Source organism: Rhincodon typus, chromosome 3 (assembly GCF_021869965.1).
Source record: "Rhincodon typus isolate 14 chromosome 3, sRhiTyp1.1, whole genome shotgun sequence".
Classification (NCBI taxonomy): Eukaryota; Metazoa; Chordata; class Chondrichthyes; order Orectolobiformes; family Rhincodontidae; genus Rhincodon; species Rhincodon typus.
Window position 1 is genome coordinate 15,905,491 of NC_063334.1, and position 22,535 is coordinate 15,928,025.

Below are 22,535 nucleotides of genomic sequence, written 5' to 3' on the forward strand. Positions count from 1 at the left end.
TACTGCTGCTTTGCATGTAGGGACTGCAACCATCATCTGGCTTGTGTCATAGAACACCTCAGGGCTCCTCGTTTGCTCTCTGAGCAACCCACTCTATATGCCAACTTGGATGCTCACAGCATCTCTGCCTTTCCTTTCTCCCCTCAGCCAGAGCTTAAAGGTTTGCAGTATTTCTACGTTGTCTTGATTTTCACACCTACATAAAGCCAGGCAGCTGGCCATGGTTGGCAGCAGTGATCAGTCAAGGGGGTGGTCATGGCACCATGCCATGTCAATGTTATCTTTGCACCATGTGTCAGCAGCAAATACACTTCATGTGCTTCAGCCAAATGGCCATTTCAGAAAGTCAAAGGCCAAGTCAGGCCAAGGGGGTCGGCCTTCGGTCAGGTGTGACTGCACATTGTATCCAAGCCCCTGGGCTGATAATGGAAGTCAGTCAGCTGCTCAGGATGGTCAGGCGCTGGGGGTCTGTATCACTACAGTCTGGTGAGTGGCCATACTCAGTCCTGCAGGTGGAGTGCAACTAGTCCAGGGATTTTCAGAAAATCAGTCAGAGGCCCGGTCACATCAGTTGGGTCTGCCAATGAAATGTTAAGTGAGGCCTTCTTGTCTCTGGGACCAATAAGTTGCATTTTCTTACTAAGTTCTGGACATTGTGTAAGCAGCAAGAAACCTGTAAGACCGTATGAAATAGGAACAGGAGTATGCCATTCAGCCTCTTCAGCATGTTCCACCATTCAGTTGGATCATGGTTGACCTGGCATTCCTCAAACACTTCGATTTTCTTGGCTTTTCCCTGTAGCCACTGATTTCCTGATTGACCAAAAAGTATTCATGGTGTAATCCTCAGTAAAGTTAAGCAATAATTCTTTCAGTCAAGGACTCTAAGCACAGTAAACTAAGGGCATCATCTAATACCAGGCAAAGGGCATGGAAATGGTCAGTTACACTTGGGGCAGCCATGACCCAAGAGTTTGTACCTTTATGGTTCAGAGAGTGAGCCACAGTCAGTTCTGCAGATCCATCGCAACCAGTCTGGGAGCCAAGGAAAGACAGTAGGGGATCTGCATGCAAATCAGTCAGGGGTCAGTTCATTTTATCCCCGTGGATTAGGCCACTGTTAGTGCTGGGAAGGTCTGTCTATTGAAAGTCAAGAATGTTATAAGATGCCAAAGCTGCTATAAGAAAGCTGGGGTACTCTTTGTGGAGATTTAAGGCAAAGTACTGAGATGCAGAAGGGATAACAATTGTGAAATGGAGGTCTTAGAGAATATGAAGGTGGATAAATCTCTAGGACCTGATCTAATGTATACCAGTATGTTGTGGGAAGTAAAGGAGGAAATTTCAACTTTGCAGAAATATTTGCATCACCTATAACTACATGTGAGGTGCCTGATGACTGGAGGGTGGCCATTGTTGTACCTTTATTTAAGAAAGGTTGTAAGGAGAAACTGGGGAATGATAGACCTGTGAGTCTAACTTCGGTTGTGGGTAAATTGTTGGAGGTGATAAAGGATAGGTTTTACGGACATTTAGAGAGGCAAAAATTTATTAGGGATAGTCAGCATGGTTTTGTGCAAGGAAAATCGTGTCTCACAAACTTGATTGAGTTTTTTGAGGAAGTTACCAAAAAGCTTGATGATGACAGGGCTGTTGACATTGTTTATTTGGATTTTAGTAAAGCCTTTGACAAGGTTCTGGATGATAGACTGATTAGTAAATTTAGGTCACATGGGATTCAGGGTGGGATTGCCAATTGGATACTAATTGACTTAACGGCGGGAGACAGAGAGTAATGGTGGAGGGTTGCTTTTCAAACTGGAGGCCTGTGAAAGGCAGTGTTCCACAGGAATCAGTTCTGGATCCTCTTATAAATGATCTGGATGAAAATGTAGAAGGCATGGGCAGTAAGTTTGTGTACGACACCAATATTGATGGCATAGTAGACAGTGAAGAATGTTTTCTAAAATTACAGCGGGATCTTGATTAAATGGGTCCATGGGCTAAAAAATAGCAGATGGAGTTCAATCTGGATAAGTGCAAGGTATTGCACTCTTGGGGTCCAGCTACAGAATTCTTTAAAGTTTATGTCATGTATGGACAGTGTGGTTAAAAATTGCCTTCATTGCTTAGTCCTTTGACTCCAGGAGTTGGGAAGTCATGTCAAGGTTGTAGATGACATTGGTGAGGCCTCTTCTGGAATACTGTGTCCAGTTCTGGTTGCCCAATTATAGGAAGGATATTATCAAGCTGGAGAGGCTTCAGAAGAAGTTTACCAGGATATTGCTGGGTATAGAAGGTTTGAGTTTTCAGGAAAGGCTGGATAAGCTGGGACATTTTTCACTAGAGCATAGAAGGTTGAGAGGTGACCTGATAGAAGCTTATAACATGCTGAGATATATAGACAGCATTAATGGCAGTTGTCTTTTCCCTAGGATAGGGGATTTCAAGACTAGGGAGCACATATTTAAGGTGAGAGGAAACAGATTTAAAAAAGACATGAGGCAATTTTTTTTACAAAGAGGGTAGTTTGCGTGTGGAATGAACTTCCTGAGGAACTGGTGGATGCAGGTACAATAATAACATTTAAAAGACATTTGGATGTGTATATGAATAGGAACGGTTTGGAGGGATATGGGCCAGGAGCAGGCAGATGGGGTTAGTTTAGTTTGGGGTTATGTTTTGGTTGGACCAAAGGGTTTGTTTCTCTGCTGTATGACTCTATGACTCTATAACTCAACATGAAAGGGCACAGCTGACAGATCATGGGAGGGAAAGAGTTAATGTAGGAGCGGGTTGTGGTGAGAGTTAGCGTCAACCTGGCTTTAATCGGGGAGCAGTGCACAACAATGCCTGGTACAAAAACAGAAATTGCTGGAGAACCTGAGCCAGTCTGGCAGCATCTGTGGTGAGAAAACAGAATTAACTGTTCCAGGTCCAGTGACCCTTCCTCAGAGCATTATGACTGACTTAATATGCCTGAGACTTGGAGAGTAAAGTGAGGACATGACCAGTCAGGTAAATGGAATGGGTGGGAATATGGAGAATATTAAAACCTATGAGATTGAACGGGAGGGCCACCAGGTAGTGAATGTGAAGATCTGAGGGGTGTGGGATTGGGGTGGGATAGAGAGGTCACCTCGTCTGCGTGGCTGAGTTTGTGCCTCACCCTGTGAAATGTGATTTCTGTATCCTTCAATTCTCATCCAAACAGCAAATGTGTGAAGGGAATGAAAAGGTCTAAAGTTAAGACATATTGGAGTGGAGGAATTGGACAGCTTCCTGAGCATTTGATCCAGAAGTGATGTTGGCACTGGGTATTGTGATGAGTACAAAATTGATATCATGCAAACACACAGGAACAGAGCTGTTGCCCTTTACATTCATTTTCTCACTGTCAGCGTGAGCAGTTGCTATGCTCTGCACTATAAGCCCAGAGCCAAAGCAGGTAAACAGAAACTGTTGTATTCATTTATTTTTATTTATACGTGTCAGCCTGGTGATATACTGTGTAACTGGTCCCTAATGATGGTCTGGCAAGGAAGATGTGTCTGCTTTTCTTGTTATTGTCACAATAGACTTATGTAATCAATCTTTTGAGGAAAGAAAATGAGGATATGCTGCCGAGTATTTGCTGATCAGTGCCAGAGGATTGTGTCCAATTCCCATCAGTCCAGGGAATAGAGTTTATCTATATTCCCAAGCGTTCTTGTAACAGCGTGTTTAATCAGTGACAGTCTAGTGACAGTGTAGCTGGATCTCGACAGTCGATAAAGGCCTGGCCTTCAAACTTCACAAGGACACAAGAATGTAGTTCTCAACTGCCTGCTGATCTGAATAAAATTATTGGAATCAGATTAGCTTCTGTCAAAATGTAAGACTGAAGAATCGTAAATTTACAAAATCAAGATTACGATTAATTAGGAGAAAAAGCCGAATCATGCGGAAACGACCACATTAATTGGGTGGGGAGAGAAGAGAAGGATAAAAAGTGTGATCTGATTATGAAGTGCATCACGAAGTTCCTGTCATGTGCTCCCTGGATGGTTTGTATCAGTGACAGGTTGTCTGTGGTTACAAACCATTTGAGCAATTTGCAAGGTAAGCAATGTTCATTTAAAGCAACTCAGTGAGTACAAAACATTCAGCTTAAAGTCTAAAACTGTGAGATGTTGCAGCTTCATACACCAAGGAGGTGAATTTGTGCAGAAAATTGATGTCTGCACATTAGCTCAAAGGTAATTTTTGTTTTAATTGCTGACCTGTCCAACTTCCAGGAAAAGTTCCAAGGCTAGAAACTGAAAGCTGTAACTTTGAGTTATGCACAGCACTTGCTGTTCCCATCAGTGGCCTGAGACCGCTGGGAAAAAAGACACACCAATGCTAGTGTCCTTGACCAGGCCAATATCCCCAGCACTGAGGCACTGACCATCCATAATCGTCTACGATGGGCTGGGCACATTGTCCTCATGACCAACAGGAGACTCCCCAAGCAGGTCCTCTACTCCCAGCTTGGACATGGCAGGTGAGCCCCATGTGGACAGAGGAAGTGCTTCAGGGATACCCTCACTGGTGAAGTGTGGCATTCCCACAGATGTCTGGGAGTCACTGGCACAAGACGGTCCAAAGTGGAGGAGGAGCATCAGGGAAGGCGTCGATCACCTCGAGATTTGCTGTTGGAATAAAACACAAGCCGGGCGAAAACAGTACAAGGAGCATGCTGGCACACCAAACCCCCAACCCACCCCTTCCTGTGACCACCTTCTGCCCCGAGTGTTAAAGAGCCTGTGGTAGTCACATTGGTCTGTACAGTCACATACGGACTCACGCTGAAAGTGGACGAGGGTCACCCAAATCTGCGAGGGACCACCAGTGATGATGATAATACCTAACGAGGTAAATGGGTGGATCCAAAGCCCTGAGAGTGGACTCCTCATTTTCACTGACTAAAAAAGTTTGGTTATCTGCAATTGGAGTATTGTGAGCGGTTCTGGTCACCACACTATAGGAAGGATATGAAGGTTTTGCAGAGGGTACAAACGATGTTTAACAGGATGTTGCCTGGAATGCAGTGTATTAGCTATAAGGAGAGGTTGGACAAACTCGGATTATTATCACTAGAGTGTTGGAGGCTGAGGGGTGATCTGATTGAAGTATATAAAATTATGAGTGGCATGGACAGGGTGGATAGTTGGACTCTTTTTCCCAGGGTAGAAATACCAAACACTGGAGGGAATAGGTGTAAAGTGAGAGGGGAAAAGTTTAAAGGGGATGTATGAGGAAAGTTTTTACACAGGGTGGAAGGTGCCTGGAATGCACTGCCTAGAGAGGTCTTAGAAGCAGATGTGATAGCAAAGTTTAAGAGGGATTTAGACAGACTCATGAACAGGAAGGGAATAGAGGGATGCAGACCGTGTGAGGCTGATGGGATTAGTTTAGAATGGTATCATAGTCAGCACAGTCATGGTGGGCCAAAGGGCCTGCTCCTGTGCTGTACTGTTCCATATGCCAGTTCCGATCAGTGGATTCCAGCACTTGGCACGGTAGTTCAATTAGAGGCAATTCTACAAAATAATAGTTAGAAAATATAATGGCTAATATATGTTAGATTTATCAAAAAGTTTAGAATTTTTTTTCATTTATAAACCATTTTAGAGTTGAATACTGTACCGGGGTGACACTATCACTTTGAGCAAGTCATTGCAAATTTAATCTTTTATTTCCTAATGGGGCGGTAATTTTAGTTGTTTTCTTTCTAATTTTGACTCAATTTGTAAAGTTTTAGTATATTGACATTTTAAAAAAATTGCATTGTAAGAAATTCTGTCTTCTAGATGTGACATTACATTGAGGACCTATGTGCCTTGCTCAAGTGGATAAAAACAGCTGAATTCCAAAGTTGAGGTGAGAGTGACAACCCTTGATATCAAGGCCAAATTTGACAGAGTGCGACATCAGGAGCCCTGGCAAAACTGGAATCAATGGGTAGCAGGGGAAAACTTTCCACTAGTTGGATTTATACCTGGCACATAGGAAGATGGTTGTTAGAAGTCAATCATCTCAGCTCCAGGATATCCCTACAGGGATTCCTCAGGTAGTGTCTTAGGCACAACCATCTTCAGCTGCTTCCTTAATGTTCTTCCCTCCATCATAAGGTTAGAGGTAGGGATGTTCACCGATAATTGCACAGTGTTCAGCACCATTCTTGAGTCCTCAGATACTGAAGCAGTCCATGTGCAAACGCAACAAGATATCTGGGCTTGGCCTGACAAGTGGCAAGTAACATTTGTGCTAACAAATGTGAGCCAATGACAATTCTCCAATAAGAGACAATCTAATCACTGCATATTGACATTTAATGGTGTTACCTTCACTGTATCCCCCTATCAACATCCTGGAGCTTACCGTTAACCAGAAACTCAATTGGCCTCATCACATAAGCACAGAGGGCACAAGAGCAGGTCAGAGGCTATGAATACTGCAGCAAGTAACTCAGCTCTTGCCTCCCAAAGCCTGTCCACCATCTAAAAGGCACAAGTCAGTAGTGTGATGGAATATTCCCCACTTGCCTGGATGAATGCAGCTCCAATAACTCTCAAGAAGCCTGACACCATCCAGGACAAAGAAATACCCAGTAGCAGCAATGTATATTATCTACAAGATGCACTGCAGAAATTCACCAAAGATCCTCAGACAGCACCTTCCAAACCCACGACCACTTCCATCTAGAAGGGCAAGGGCACCAGATACATGGGAACATCATCAATTTCCCTCCAAGACACTCACCATCCTGACTTGGGAATATATCACCTTTCCTTCATTGTCACTGGGTCAAAATCCTGGAATTCCCTCTGTAAAGGCATTGTGGGTCAGCCTACAGCACATGGACTACAGCGGTTCAAGAAGGCAGCTCACCACCACCTTCTCAAGGGCAACTAAGGACAGGCAATAAATGCTGGCTCAGCCAGCCATGTCCACATCCCTCAAGTGAATAAAAAAAATTATGTTGAACCAAGATAATAGTTCAGTTCAACCTGAGCTGAAATATTGCATCCAGTCCTGGGTGCTACACTTTCGGAAGGAAATGATGGCATTCTAGAGAGTACAGAAGTAGTTTGATAGAATGGTTCCAGGGACGATGAATATCAGTTATGAAGGAAGATTGGTAAAGCAGCCATTGCTCTCCTTGGAGAAGGCTGAGAGGAGATCTGATTGACGTGGTAAAAATCATGAGAGGTCTGGACAGAGTAAGTAGGGAGAAAACATTCCCACTCATGTAAGAATCAAGTATAAGAGGGTATGGATTTAATGTAATTAGTAATGGAAGCAAGAGTGATATGAGGAAAACCTTCTTTTCCACACAGTGAGTTGGAAGTTAGAGTCTGTAATGCATTGCCTGAGAATGTGGTAGGAGCAGGTTCAATCAAGACATTCAAAAGAAATTGACATGGCTATTTTCAAGGGAACAGTGTGCACGGTTACAGGGAGAAGGCAGGAAAATGGTGCTAACAGATGCTCATTTGGAGAGCTTGTGCAGACACAACAGGTCTTAGTGGCCTCCTCCTGTGCTGTAACAGTTCTGTGAAACACAATCAGCCACCTTAAACAAAGTGTTTCTGGATAATAAGAAGATTGCACATTTTATACAGCTTATAGATGGCCAGGTGACAGCTTCCATCAATTGTCTGAGCTCATTTGAAATCTGGACATCTTTTGTAGTTGCTTCTCCGAGTATCAAACCTTGGATAAACCTTCATTGTCGATACCTGAATTTGCAATCTACTCACCCGGCAAGAATCCCTCTTTAACAGCAAGGCAAAGTTAGACAATTACTTCTAAGGTCTCAACTTTCCCTTTGCACTTTTCTGTCTTCATTGAAAAAAGAAGCAGAAAGTAGTGTAAAATTAGATTCACTTTACAGCTGTTTGCATTCCAACTGCATAGATCTAAAATGGAAACCTCTTCAAGTCAATGTTGGAGGTTAAACTTTGAGAACAATTTGAATGGGTTAGTCATGGTATAATAGCATTTGTATTGAGTCAAACGGCTTACGGGTTTTAAATGACTTTCAAAGTGCTGTAAAGTGACAGGTATCAAGGAGGTGTAAGTGTAGTTCTTTCCACAGTAGAAGCACTTAATTTATGTCAACAGAATACAAACTGAATCATTGCTGTTTATTCAATTGGGTATAACATATACATTATAAATGCATAAGTGAGGAAAAAAAAACAAACTTGTCTTTTCAGTATTAAAAATAACACAGTCTACACCATGGCCTGCATATGGCTCCATACCCACAGCGATGTATTTGATTCTTAAACTGCCATCTGGGCAATTAGGGTTGGGCAATAAATGCTGGCTCAGCCAGCAATGCCCTCATCCCATGAATAAATAAACAAAAGTGACACAGAAGCCTATAGTGGATCCATTTTCAGGTCAAGAATCAGCATTGAGCACACATGAATCCAACCAGGAAGCCCAAGGTCAGCTGCTGGCATAGTTGGTTTTAAAATATTTTATGCAGTTATCTGAACTTCTTGCACCTTCAAAGATAGATTGTGCAAAAGCCTAGAGGGTTTTGGCCTGGAAGCAGTGCAAGTTTTAGGAGCAAGAAGAGTGAAAAATGGTAATGGTTGAGAATTGGAGGAAAAGTGGTGCTGAAGCCCAGTTGCATGAAGTGTAGTATTGAGGAAGAACCTATGCCATTCCTGACTCCACAAAACAAGATCTTTTCTGCTTCTAGCACAGTGACTGCTTAAGAAATCTAAACGAGGCACCCCCAATGCTTATCAAGTCAGCGAGATCTACAGCACAAACCTTTGGCCCTTCTGATTCCAGTCTCTGTGAGGGGACTTATTATAGATGTTAGGGCCCTCATTCATGTATGCAAGTGATGCAGCATGTTGGATGTAGCTTCCAGAGACAACCAAATGCAGATTCAATCAAACCAGATGATATCCCTGGAGTACAGGACATTTGTTCCCAAATTGGGCTTCAAAAGGTAGTTAATTTTGAAGGTTGGCCAATACCATATTCGTGATGCAGTTTTTGCTGTGCTGTGTAATGGGGTAAGTTTATTTTTGCTTAAACTCCTCAAGGTAATTGACAATTCATCTGTTTTATAGAAAAAAAACACTAATTTTTGGTTGTTTTGGTTTTAAATGAATAGTTCCCAGTTAAAACTCATGCAAGAATACACAGATACTAAGATGGCAGTGGAGTAGCAGCACAGCGTGTGTACTCCAATGCCCAGGAGACCAGAGCTTGTCTGCTCCATCTGCTTTTACATTTTTTCTTCTTCTTTCTATTTTTTCCTTCATCTTCTGATGTCATGGGGAATCCAGAGCAGTATTGGCAGTGTTGGTGCTTGGAGCAAAGATTCCTGACTGCGGTAGGCCCAGAGCGTGGACACAGTGGGTGGTTGGCTGTGGTGGCGCTCGGTGGGTTGGCAGGTGCAGTGGTGGCAGTGCCCAGAAATGGACTACTGGCTGCGGTAGGCTTGCAGTGTGGACGCGGGGACACGGGATCTGACTTGGGGGTCTTTAACTGCAGCAGAAGCGGTGCCCAAAGTGAGGACCTCTGGCTGTGAGACTTTGCAAAGACCTTACTAATGCCCTGTATGTGTGTTTGTAGACCCCTTGTTCAGAAGATGGAGTCTGTTTATGTAATTTCTTTTTTATTCGTTGTGGAATAGTCTGGAAGCTAGCTGCCAGTACAGACTGGGATGGAAGGACTGTAATTCTGAACTTTTTATTCCTTTACTTTTCTATTTCATTCCTATGATTTTGTATTTTTCTCATTTATTCCTAAGAATCTGCAGGTAAGAATCTGTACCTAGGTGCCTTCATACCTAAGATGGCTCCTTAAGTGGCAACTTGTAAAATTTTCACTGACTCATGTGAGTACATGTGACAATAAGGCAAATTCTAATTTTAATTCTAACTCTAATTCTAATCCTAATTCATTGTTTCCTCTTTTACACACTCAAAGTGGGAAGTACAAAACCTAATTTGTACACCACATTCAATTGTAAACCCAATTTATATTTACCTTACATTGACCTCCTCCTGTAACTATATCCAGAAGACAGAAAGCAGGATTGGTCCTCTTATTTAAAGTGTAGATACCATTTCATAGGAGGCAGTTCAGAGAAGGTTCACTAGGATGATCCTCAGTACGGAGGGATTGTCTTATGAACAAAGGCTAAACTGGTTGAGACTGTACTCACTGGAGTTTAGAAGAATAAGAGGTGATCTTATTAAAACATGTAAGAATCTTAAATGGCTTGACAGGATGCTGAGAGGATATTTCCTCTCATAGGAGAGTCTAGGACCAGAGAATATAGTCTCAGAATAAGGGGATACAAATTTAAGACTGAGATAAGGAGGAATTTCTTCTCTCAGAGGGTTGTGAGCCTTTGGAACTCCTTGTCACAGAGAGCTAAGGGGACAGAGTCCTTGTGTACATTTAACGCTGAGATAGATAGATTCTTGACCCGTTGGGTAATCAAGGGTTACGGGGAAAACATAGGAAAGTAGACGATCTCATGGTCTTATGAACAATCTCATTAATTTCTACAGTTGAATTGTTAGGAATCATCTTAAAATTATATCCTTGGCACTGGATTTAAAGATTTGTTGTTTCCAGTGAGGTATTTAATGAATTGATGCCTATGTTACTTTTGTTACAGCACTCAATAATTATATCCTTTCTGTAGCTGTACCACCAAAGGCTGTTTATGAGAATTTGCACCAGATAATATTTGTTTTAGTTATATTTGCACTACAATTTATTTTTTTTTTAGAGAAATGTATAAATTGTTCTTCATCCAGTAATTAACTGTTAGGGTAATCCATTCAAGGGGCACTGACTGAGGGAAACCTGCTCCGAAATTGATCAGCAATGGTCATGCTGCCTATTTTCTATCGCAGGGAAGCTTGGAAACATTTTCCAAACACTGTTTTAAAGTCTCTAAACATTTGCATCGAGGTACCATTTGCAATATCTTGACCTTAGATGGTAAGTCAAGTGCCTAGGCACTAACTTTTGGATCTTCCTGGCTGTCAGAGCCAGGAGCAGATGAAATAATTAGACATTTTAGATCCATACTTTTGAGATTATTATCTCCTGAAGATTGACAGGAGGCAAAAAAGTCCATGAATTATGATTTGATTTATTGTTGTCACATGTACCTTAGTACAGTGAAAAGTTCCATTTTGCTTGCATTACAGGTAGATCATAATTTACAAGGACATATAGATCATAAGGTGTTTAGACTGAGTGAGGCATACAAGGTTATGTAGGTATCTCATTCCAACAGGCTATATCTCACTAGGTTGAGATGAAAATTTACTTCATTATCGCTTTAGTAATCACATTCAGGCATTTGAACTCATAGCATACTGATCCCTGGAATGCAGACTAATATTTCAGTTCAATAGGTTACTTTTGAATCTGTCCTAATAACGCTTGACTTAGACCTCTCACCAACTTTTACAGATGCACATAGAAAGCATTACAAGGCTGCACAGAAGGTGCACAAAAGCAAGATCAACATTAGAATAGAAATTAGAGAGGTCCATTCAGCAGTCTACAACCAGCGGGGAAGAAGCTGTTCTTGAACCTGTTGGTACTTGTGTTTAAGCTTCTGTATCTTCTGCCTGACGGAGGGTGGGAGGGGTCTTTGATGATGTTGTCAGCCTTTCCAAGAAGTGTAGATGGAGTCCATAGTTGGGAGGTTGGCTTCTGTGATGGTCTGTGCCATGTACACAACTTCCTGTAGTTTCTTACGGTCCTAGCCATTACAGTTGCCATACCAAGCTGTTATGTGATCAGATAGAATGCTTTCTATGTGCATCTGTAAAAGTTGGTGAAAGTTCTAAGTTAAGTGTTGTTAGGACAGATTCAAAAGTAACCTATTGGACTGAAACATTAGTGTGCATTCCAGGAATCAGTATGCTATGAAGTCAAATGCCTGAGAGTGATTGATGAAGAGATAATGAAGTAAATTTTCATCTCAACCTAGTGAGATGTAGCCTGTTGAAATGAATTCCCTACATATTAGATAAGCCATCTGACTTTGAAACAACAGGTGATACACCGTGCCAAATTACTGCTTAGACAGTGAAGGTGAAAATTACTCCAATGCATTGATTTTGTACAAAAGAGAAATAAACATTAACAAACTGGCAATTATGCTGCGACAACCACTTCTGAATTTGTGTTAAAAGTGGTCACACCTGTGTCTCATTAACCATTAGGTGAGTCACACTAGAGTTCTTGATGGAATATAGCATCACCCTAAAGCTTCAGTCAAGACTACATCATCGATCTGTGGCTACCCAGTAAAGTGCATAATTATTTTTCAATCTGCACAGACCCATGAAATCTTCTAAAAGCTTGAGCACAAAATTCTAGGTTGACAATCCAGTGCAGAATGGATGGAGTGCTACACTGTCGGAGGTGTTATCTTTCCAATGAGACAAAGAACTGAGGCACTGTTTGCTTTCTCAGTTAAATATAAAAGACATCATGGCGCAATTTTAAAGAAGGATGGGAGTTCCTTTTCCTTGTGCTTTGGCCATTATTAATCTGTCAATCAAAGTCACTAAAATAGATCATATGTTCATTATCTTGCGTTTCTGAATGTTCGTTGCTGTGTTTCCTACATTACAATGATGGCTACATTACAAAAGTGCTTCATTGGTTAGCAAGTGCTTTGAGATGGTCTGAGATTATGGGCTATATAAACACATCGAGTCATAGAGATATACAGCACGGAAACAGACCTTCAGTCCAACTCGTCTATACCAGATATCCTAAATTTATTTAGCCCTGTTTGCCAGCATTTAGCGCATATCCCTGTAAACCCTTCCTATTTAATTACCCACCTCCACCACTTTCTGTAGCAACTCATTTCATACACACACGACCCTCTGGATGAAAAATTTGTCCCTTAGGTCCCTTTTAAATCTTTCCCTGCTCACCTTAAACCTTTAGTTTTGGACTCCCCCACACTAGGAAAAAGACCTTGGCTATTCACCGTATCTGTGTCCTTCATGATTTTATTAACCTCTATAAGGTCACTCCTCAGCCTCCGATGCTCCTGGGAAAATAGTCCCAGCCTATTCAGTCTCTCCCTCTCGCTCGAACCCTGCAATCCCAGGAACATCCTTGTAAATCTTTTCTGCACCCTTTCAAATTTAACAGCATTTTTCTTATAGCAGGGAAAACAGAATTGAAAGCACAATTCCAAAAATGGTCTTACCAATGTCCTGTACGGCTGCAACATGACATCGTAATTCCTATACTCAATGCACTGACCAATAAAGGCAAGTGTACCAAATGCCTTCTTCATCACTCTGTCTACCTGCAACTCCACCCTGAAGGAACTATGAACCTGCATCTCTCATTGTTTGGTAACACTTCCCAGGACTCTACCATTAAGTGTACAAATCCTGCCCTGATTTGCCTTTCCAAAATGCAGCACCTCACATTTATCTAGATTAGTCTCCATCTGCCGCATGTTTCTTTTTCTTTCAAATTCCTTTTCAATTTTGATCTTTTCACCACAGAGGAAGAGTTAAGATTATAGAATCAATGTTTAACAGAATATGATAGAATTTAAACTACTGGAAATGATCAATCAAATCAACATTCTCAAATCAAAGAGCACAAAACACAAGGGTCCCTCCATCACACATCAAAACAAAGTACTGTGAGTCCAATATAACTCTCATGTGACTATTTTGACATATTTTTAGCTGTTGACATGAGAAAAGAGTATCCAGTTTATAAGTTCAAGTGAGCTACTTTCATGAAACAAAAATCAGAAATTGCTGATGAAACTCAGCAGGCCTGGCAACATCAATGGTAAGAAAACAAGGTTAACATTTCAAGTTTAGTGAATGTTCATCAGAACTTATTCATTTTCCTTCCTTCTTTAGCTAATCAGCATACTTTGTGAGAAGTATTTATTGATTGACTATCTGTCACATTAAAACAAAACGCAAGACTTTCCTTGTCATGCAAATTAGTAAATTATTCTTCAGTGAAGAATGTTAGCACACCATAAGCATTTTCTGCTTGACATATTTGTTTGATTACATTATGTGCAGATGAAAAAATAATTTACAAAATATTTCACAAATATTGGATGTAATAACTGAAATTATATAATGGGCATTTTGGCATGCCAATGTTAAATTAGAAATAGGCGCAGTATATGATTATGTCTGAGTCAATATTAGATTGTTAGATCATGTGATGTGTTATGGATGTGTATTGACACTAATTGCATAATTACAACAAATCTGGTTTGCTTCTTACATCAGAAACAGAATGAGTTCAATGCATGTGTGGAACAACATGCAACTGAAAAGCATTCAATTTTGGCAAGTACAAATTTTTAAAAAAGTGAAAATATGATATTTATGTTGTCACATGAGAAATAGGTCTTTTAGAGTTTCAAGCTAGGTGGAGAATCTCTTCTGCTGAAATAATTGTGATTTTGTAACTCTAAATCATGTTTGCTCTGCTTACTCATAAAATTGCAAGGCCATCTCCCTGGCTATGTACATTCAAACTAATGTATCAGAAGGAGGATTCTGTTTTGCTTTTGTAGTTCAAAAGAATGGTATTATCTTTTGAGGCCAATGATAGCAGGGCTCAAATGGAGCAAAAGCAAACAAACTGGAAAGCAGAAGTTCTCAATCTTACATTTTCTTGACCGCTATTATGATTGGAAAGTTAATCAATGTAAATTCTGATTTTTTCTATACTTACTTACAATACCATGGAGTTCCTCACATTAGTTTCTTCCATGCGTGTCGAAAATATTCCATTTGTTTAAGAGTATTTTGGAAAATTTTAAGCCATCAAAATTAATGCTAATTCAAATTATGTGAGGCAATATTACAGATTGCCTTACAGATATTTAGGTGAAAGTAGGTTAGATCCTTATAGCAATTATGCTGTTATATTGGTGATCTGCCAACTATTTCCTACAGTAAACGATAGAACATTTGGGAGCGTCATTATCCAATTCATAACCAATGAGTATTTAGGTTGTAAAAAGCAAAAGAATTACAGATGTAAATCAGGAACAAAAACAGAAATTGCTGGAAAAGTTCAGCAGGTCTGGCAGCATCTGTTGAGAGAAATCAGTTAACTATTCTGCGGAAGGGTCACTCAACCCGAAATGTTAACTCTGATTTCTCTTCACGGATGCTGCAGGACCTGCTGAACTTTTCCAGCAATTTCTGTCAATATTTAGGATGTCTTGATCTTGGTTAAATGTTATAGAAGGCTGTAGAGTTTGTCATGATCATGGATTATTACACTATATCACCTATGGACATATTGAACAAATTAGAACATCTTACATCTGGCCAAAAGATGTATATTCCTTGGCTGTCAGGAGAGGAAGAACCCGAGATGTTGCAACTGACAAGGTGTTAAGTACATTTCAAAGGAATGAGTTAAAAGGGAGAAATAAACTCAAAACTGAACTGTAATCTCCTGGAAATTATCTCAGACTGTAAACATCATGAGAAAAAAGAGCAGTGTGGATGAGAGAAATGTTTTATGTCTTCTTATTTCAAGAATACACAAGAACAGGGACTGAATGCCAGTTCAATCCTGTATGTGCTAGTGGAAGGAAGGTATTCTGGTGAGCTGTGGTGGTTAGATATACCAGTAGGTTGAGGCATTTATTTACTATCCTCGCTTGAACACGAGTGCACGAAAGTCAAAGTTGAACAGTCATCCACTAGTCACCCTTGTATTACAGCTAAAGGGCAGTCACATTATGAGTTCCAGAAGCTAGCTAACCTGTAAAGCAGTCAAAAGAAAACAGGACAAAAGAAAGACCATGTGTATTTCAAGCATTTCAAGTCAGCCACCATGAAAGAATAACAGAACTTTAATTAACCTGTTAAAACAAGTAAAACTGCCCAACCATGAATTTTTACTCTATAACCTTCAATAATGACCCCAAAACTGACCTTCTGTGAGTTGGCCCACAGTGCCCTTAGGGAGGGAATTCCAGGATTTTGACCCAGTGACAGTGAAGGATGGTGAGCGCCTTGGAAGGGAACATGCACGGTTCGGTGTTCTCGTGTATCTGCTGTCCTTTTCCATCTAGATGGCTGTAGTTGTGGGTTTGGAAGGTGCTGTCTAAGGATCTTTGGTGAATTTCCGCAGCGCATCTTGTAGTTAGTACAAACCGCTGCTATTGAGCATTGGTGGTGGAGTCATAGAGTCATTAAGCTGTACAACATGGAAACAGATCCTTCAGTCCAATTCATTCATAATGACCAGATATCCTAAATTAGTCTGATCCCATTTGCCAACATTTGGCCCACATCCCTCTAAACCCTTCGTATTCATAACCCCATCCAGATGCCTTTTTAAATGTTGTAATTGTACCAGCCTCCACCACTTCCTCTGGCAGTTCATTCCATACACACAGCACCCTCTGTGTGAAAAAAGTTGCCCCTTAGGTCTCTTTTAAATCTATTTCTTCTCACCTTAAACTTATTCCCTCCAGTTTTGGACTCCTGGGGAAAAGACCTTGGCTGTTCACCCAATCCATGTTGCTCATGATTTTATAAACCTCAATAAGGTCACCCCTCAGCCTCCGACGCTCCAGGGAATATAGCCCCAGCCTATTCAGCCTCTCCCTATAGCTCAAGCCCTCCAACCCTGGCGACATCCTTGTAAATCTTTTCTGAACCCTTTCAAGTTTCACAATATCCTTCCTATAGCACAGAGACCAGAACTGAATGCAGTATTTCAAAAGTGGCCTAAACAGTGTCCTGTACAGCTGCAACATGACCTTGCAACTCCTGTACTCAATGCACTGATTAATAAAGACAAGCATACCAAATGCCTGCTTCATTATCCTGTCTACCTGTGACTCTACTTTCAAGGAATTATGAACCTGCACTCCAAAGTCTTTTTGTTCAGCAACACTCCCCAGGACCTTACCATTAAGTGTATAAGTCCTGCCCTGATTTGCTTTACCAAAATGCAGTACCTCACATTTATCTAAATTAAACTCCATCTGCCACTCCTCAGTCCATCGGCTCATCTGATCAAGGTCCCATTGAACTCTGAGGTAACCTTCCTGGCTGTCCACTACAACACCAATTTTGGCCTCATCTGTAAACTTACTGGCCATTCCTCTTACGTTCACATCTAAATCACTTATATAAATAACAAAAAACTGTGGACTCAGCACTGATCCTTGTGGCACACCGCTGGTCACAGGCCTCCAGTTTGAAAAGCAATCCTCCACCACCACCATCTGTCCTCTACCTTCAGGCCAGTTCTGTATCCAAATAGCTAGCTCTGGGGAGTGGTTAATTATGGATATGGTGCCAATCAAGCGGGCTGCTTTGCCCTGGGTGGTGTCAAGCTTCCTGAGTGTTGTTGGAGCTGCATCCATCCATAAGATCTATGCTCTGGCACTTTTATGTCCCTTTTAACAAAGCCTAGGATATTGTAAGCTTTATTAACTTCTCTTCTAATCTGTCCTACCTTTTAATAACTTGCACCCATATGTGTCCCTATGCTCCTGCAGCCCCGTTAGAGTTGTGCCCTTCATTTAATATTGGCTCTCATTTTTCTTACCAAAATACATCAGCTTACTGTCGTGGTGCGGCTTAAAGATTCTGTTATAACAGAAAACACCCTCCTCATTTAGGTTCCAACACCACTATTGCTTTTCCTTAAGGAATTGCCTCAAGGGTTCAGTCAATGTTCCCAAATGAGACATAAATTTCATCAACTAGTTTAGTATCTGTAAAAATCTTTGCAGGTCATGAACTGATTGCGAGGTGGTAAAATCCTAAAGAGCCATTGTTTTCTACGGGTCCACGATTATTCTCTCACTGTTGACAATGTGTCCCAAAATGAATAAATAATTTAGAACATTTACACTTATCGTTGAGAGTGGGCCCTTCAGCCTCAGGTTTTACAACTGGATGGACTCTCTGGTCATGCTCCTTGACGTTCCACTCCTTGCAAAACATTGGACATAGCCTGCTGAAAATTCGCTGGGGCGTAGGTGATGCCGAATAACAATCTGTTGAAGTCAAATGTCCTGAATAGGGTTACAAATGTCGCAAGCAGTCTGAGTTCTTATCCAATTGTGCCCACAAGACCCCCTGTTAACTTGTGTTTCATTAAGACTCCAATTTTAAACAATTTAGGTAAAGTCTCATCTACTGTAGGCATAGGATTGCTTTCTCTGAACATTTTTTTTGAGCTGTGTGAGGTCAACACAAATCCTGATGCATCCATTCTGTTTAGTTACTGTAACAATGATATACACCATTTGGTTGGTTTCATCACCAGTGAAATGCTTCTCATTCTTGTGATCTACATGATTTTCTTCTGAACTAATATCATTAAAGGACGCAGAATCTTCTTGTGTATTCTGAGACATATGGCTTCACAACTTTCTGACGTGTGATGCTGTAGTCAGTATGGAGTTTCCTCTAAGCAGGTCTCCTATTCAAAACAATTTAACCCCTCGAAAAGGTTTGAATGCAACACATGCATTCTTGCTGAGGTTTTCTTGACTGTGGAGTACATGTTCTGTATTATCTGGTATGCTTTGTGTTACAGAGTTGCTGTAGCATCCCCTTAATGTTAAATGAGATATTTCCTAGACCATGTAGTTTCACTATGTCAGCTGTAAGCATTGTTTCTTCACCTTTGGCATATGATCTAATAACATAATGACACTTATAATGCCTCAGTACTTAACGCCCCAGTACCAAGCTTAAAATTAGGGAGATGTCCATTGACATATATTGCTTCTTGCCAAAATGTATTGATTGAATCAACAATTGCACCTCAACGTACAAAGAATATATCTTCTATTGCGGTTTGCCATACCTCACCAACATCTTTGTGTCAGTGGCTGTTTTATGCTTTGCTGCTCTGTTCTACTTTTGCATAACTTTTGGAAATGCTGTAACTACACAGCATTCATTTCTAATAGCTGGGCACTGCTTGTGCCTGTGAGGTTTGCTTGCTCCACAGAAATGTTATCTTTTTGCAGACAAATAAACATATCCATCCTCTTTAATAGCTTTACCAAGTAAATCCTGCTGCCTGCAGCTTTCAATTTGAATCATGTTTGCTTAACAACTTCCCTAGATAATCACACTGTTCATGGCAGTTCTAATAAAGGCTATTGCTTTACAACTCTAATAAAGATTCCGATTTGTTTTGAGACAACAAGGTGCAGAGCTGGACGAACACAGCAGGCCAAGCAGCATCAGAGGAGCAGGAAGGCTGACGTTTCGGGCCTAGACCCTTCTTCAGAAGCCCGAAGTCTAGGCCTGAAACGTCAGCCTTCCTGCTCCTCTGATACTGCTTGGCCTGCTGTGTTCATCCAGCTCTACACCTTGTTGTCTCAGATTCTCCAGCATTGCAGTTCCTGCTATCCCATTTGTTTTAATGGCTTCTCTAAACAAATCTCTGTACTTGCAATCTTAATAAATTCTTTGTGCCTTGGCGGTAGCTTCAAATATAGAGTCATAGAGCCACACAACATGGAAACAGACCCTTTGGTCCAACTAGTCCATGCTGACCATGCTCCCAAACTAACCTAGCCCAACTTGCCTGCATTTGGCCCATTTCCCTCCAAACTTTTCCTATTCATGAATTTATCCAAATGTCTTTTAAATATTGTAACTGTACCTGCATCTTCCACTGCTGCTGGCAGCTTATTCCACACACAAACCACCCTCTGTGTAAAAAATGTTGCCCCTCATGTCCTTTTTAAAACTTTCTCCTCTCCCCTAGTTTTGAACTCACCTCCCCGAGGGAAAAGATCTTTGCCATTCACCTTATCTGTGCCCCTCATAATTTTATAAACCTCATTAAAGTCACCCCTCAACCTCCAACGTTCCAGTGAAAAATGTCCCAGCCTATTTTTATAACTCAAACCCTCTGCTTCCAACAACACCCTGGTAAACCTTTTTTTTCTGAACCATCTCTAATTTGATAATATCCTTCTATAGCAGGGCAACCATTATGGATCTCCTTTTCTTATTGCAGCCTCAATCCTTAGGAAATCCCAATATTTTTATTCTGTCAGACTTTATCTGCTTAGGCTCCTAAATTTATCACTTTATCACTTCAATTCTGGCTTAGTGACATTTCTGATGCTGGGCCCTTGGATTAAGTTATTTTTACGACGTTTTTGTTTCCCCGACTCTACTCTTGCCTCATGGAGTTCACCTGCTATAGTAACCTTGCTCATTCTGATCTTTAAGTACTTCCTTTTTTGTACCCTTGACTGTTTCAACCCATAACCATCCCACAGTTTTTAAAGGGTTCCCCCTACCTACCACTAACTTTCCTCACGAAGCTTCTGAAGTCCTCTAGTTGTCTGGCTGCACCTCATCTCAAGACCACTCCTGTGGTTCTGAAGGAGTGTGACTGGACCCGCGATATTAACTCTGCTTTCTCTACAGAGATGCTGCCAGAATCAAGTTTCTCCAGCAATTGCTGTTTTTGTTTCATCACTCCTAGTTACTTAACTGATCTATAGTAGGCTCCTATGTCCTCTTCACAACTCACTTTTCTACCTATCTTTGTGTCATCAACAAATTTAGCGACCATACCTTTGGTCCCTTCATCCAAATCATTTATATAAGTTGTAAAGAGTTCAAGACCCAATGTTGCCCCTTTTGGCATAGCACTTGTGATATCCAGCCATCTTGAAAATGACCCATTTCTTCCTACTCTCTGCTTCCTGTTAGCCAACCAATCTTCTATCCATGCCAATATATTATCCCAACACAATGAGCATTTATTTTACGCTACAACCTTTAATCTAGCACCTTGTCAAATCCCTTCTGGAAATCTAAGTAAGCTACATCCACTGGTCCCCCTATATCTAGAGCAAAAGCTACCTCTCCAAAGAACTCCATTAAATTACCCTTTGACAAAATCTTGTTGGCCTGCCTGACTGCCTTAAATGTATCTAAGTTACCTGTTATAACACCTCCAATAATAGCATCTAAAACTGTCTCTATGACACCTGTTAAACTTAAGCAAATGCTTGTTTGCTTTTATCATAGAATTCCTACTGTGTGGAAACAGCCCATTGTGCCCACACCAACCTCCTGAAGAGCATCCTGCCCAGACCCATCCCATCCCTGTAACCCTGCATTTCCCATGGCTAATCTACCTTGGGCACTGTGGACAATCCACGTAACCTGCATTTCTTTGGACTGTGGGAGGAAACTGGAGCACCCGGAGGAAACCCATACAGACACGGGGAGAATGTTCAAACTCCACACTGACTGTTGCCCAAGGGTGGAATCAAACGTAGGTCCGTGGCAGCAGTGTTAAATGCTGGGCCACAATGCCATTCAATAATATGATAGCATCACAGTGACTGTTATCAAATCTACCATTTTATTTACCAGATTGTGTAAACAGTTTGATGGAATTTAAACACAAATATGATCATAATATTTCTCCAGGCCTCTGGTAACAAATCCACCACACTAGCACACTGCTACAAATGGTATAACAGTTGTAAACTTACATTGAACTTTATTGTAAAGTATATAAAAGATCTGTTTTAATCAAAAATTTCAAAGCCTGCATTTCACACACTTAGCTGGTACAGAGGTTTTTTTTAATCAAATAATTCAAAGGGAGTAACTTGTTCCCTGCGGTTCACACATTTTGTATATTTTAATCAAAAAAATTCAAAGCTGTGCTTAGAGTTAGCCTAATGCCTTCAGTAAATGTTTCAAAAGCTGTCCACTGGTGTAATTTCCAGAGGGCAACACATTCTAACTTTTAACAGCAAATCCAAGTCTACTCTACAGAGTTGATTTTACGAATTTGCACCCTGGGTCCTGAGCTTCACACATCAGGATTGGATATTGGAAACCTGGATATGGATGTCAGCACACTCTGCAGGGCTCTCGATCCAGTAATTTTAAAAAACAGTCACTGACCTGCCTGCGCAAACTCCCAATTGCAATCCTGATGCACAACGCACAGGTTACACTCAGTAAATACTTTCTCAAATAAAAATCTCAAGGTTAGTCAGAGTCAGAGGAACAGTTTCCAGATTCTGTACTTCGTCTCATACTAACATCCAGAATTTTTAAACACCTGATTCAACAACAACTTATAGCTCTGTGGCACTCCTCGTACAGAAAGGTGTCTCCGTGCATTTTGCAATGCAAAACAGCAAAGTCAATGCTAACCCAAGATAAATAACCACAGACAGTGAAAATTTTGGCATTATTATGATGGTATTCATTTCTTTCTTAAGCGAAACAAAACAAACCCCACTGATCTTGCCTCTACCCATAGCCTCATAGCTTTCTCTTCTTCAAATATTGATCCAATGTTTAGAAGCGACCATCACCGTTTCCATAACTCCCGCTAAGCATGTAAAAGCAGATTGAAGGAAAGGATTCCAAAAAACTTGACAGAGCATTTGATTCAGCCCAACCTTTTTTTTTAATTCATTTACAGCATTTGGC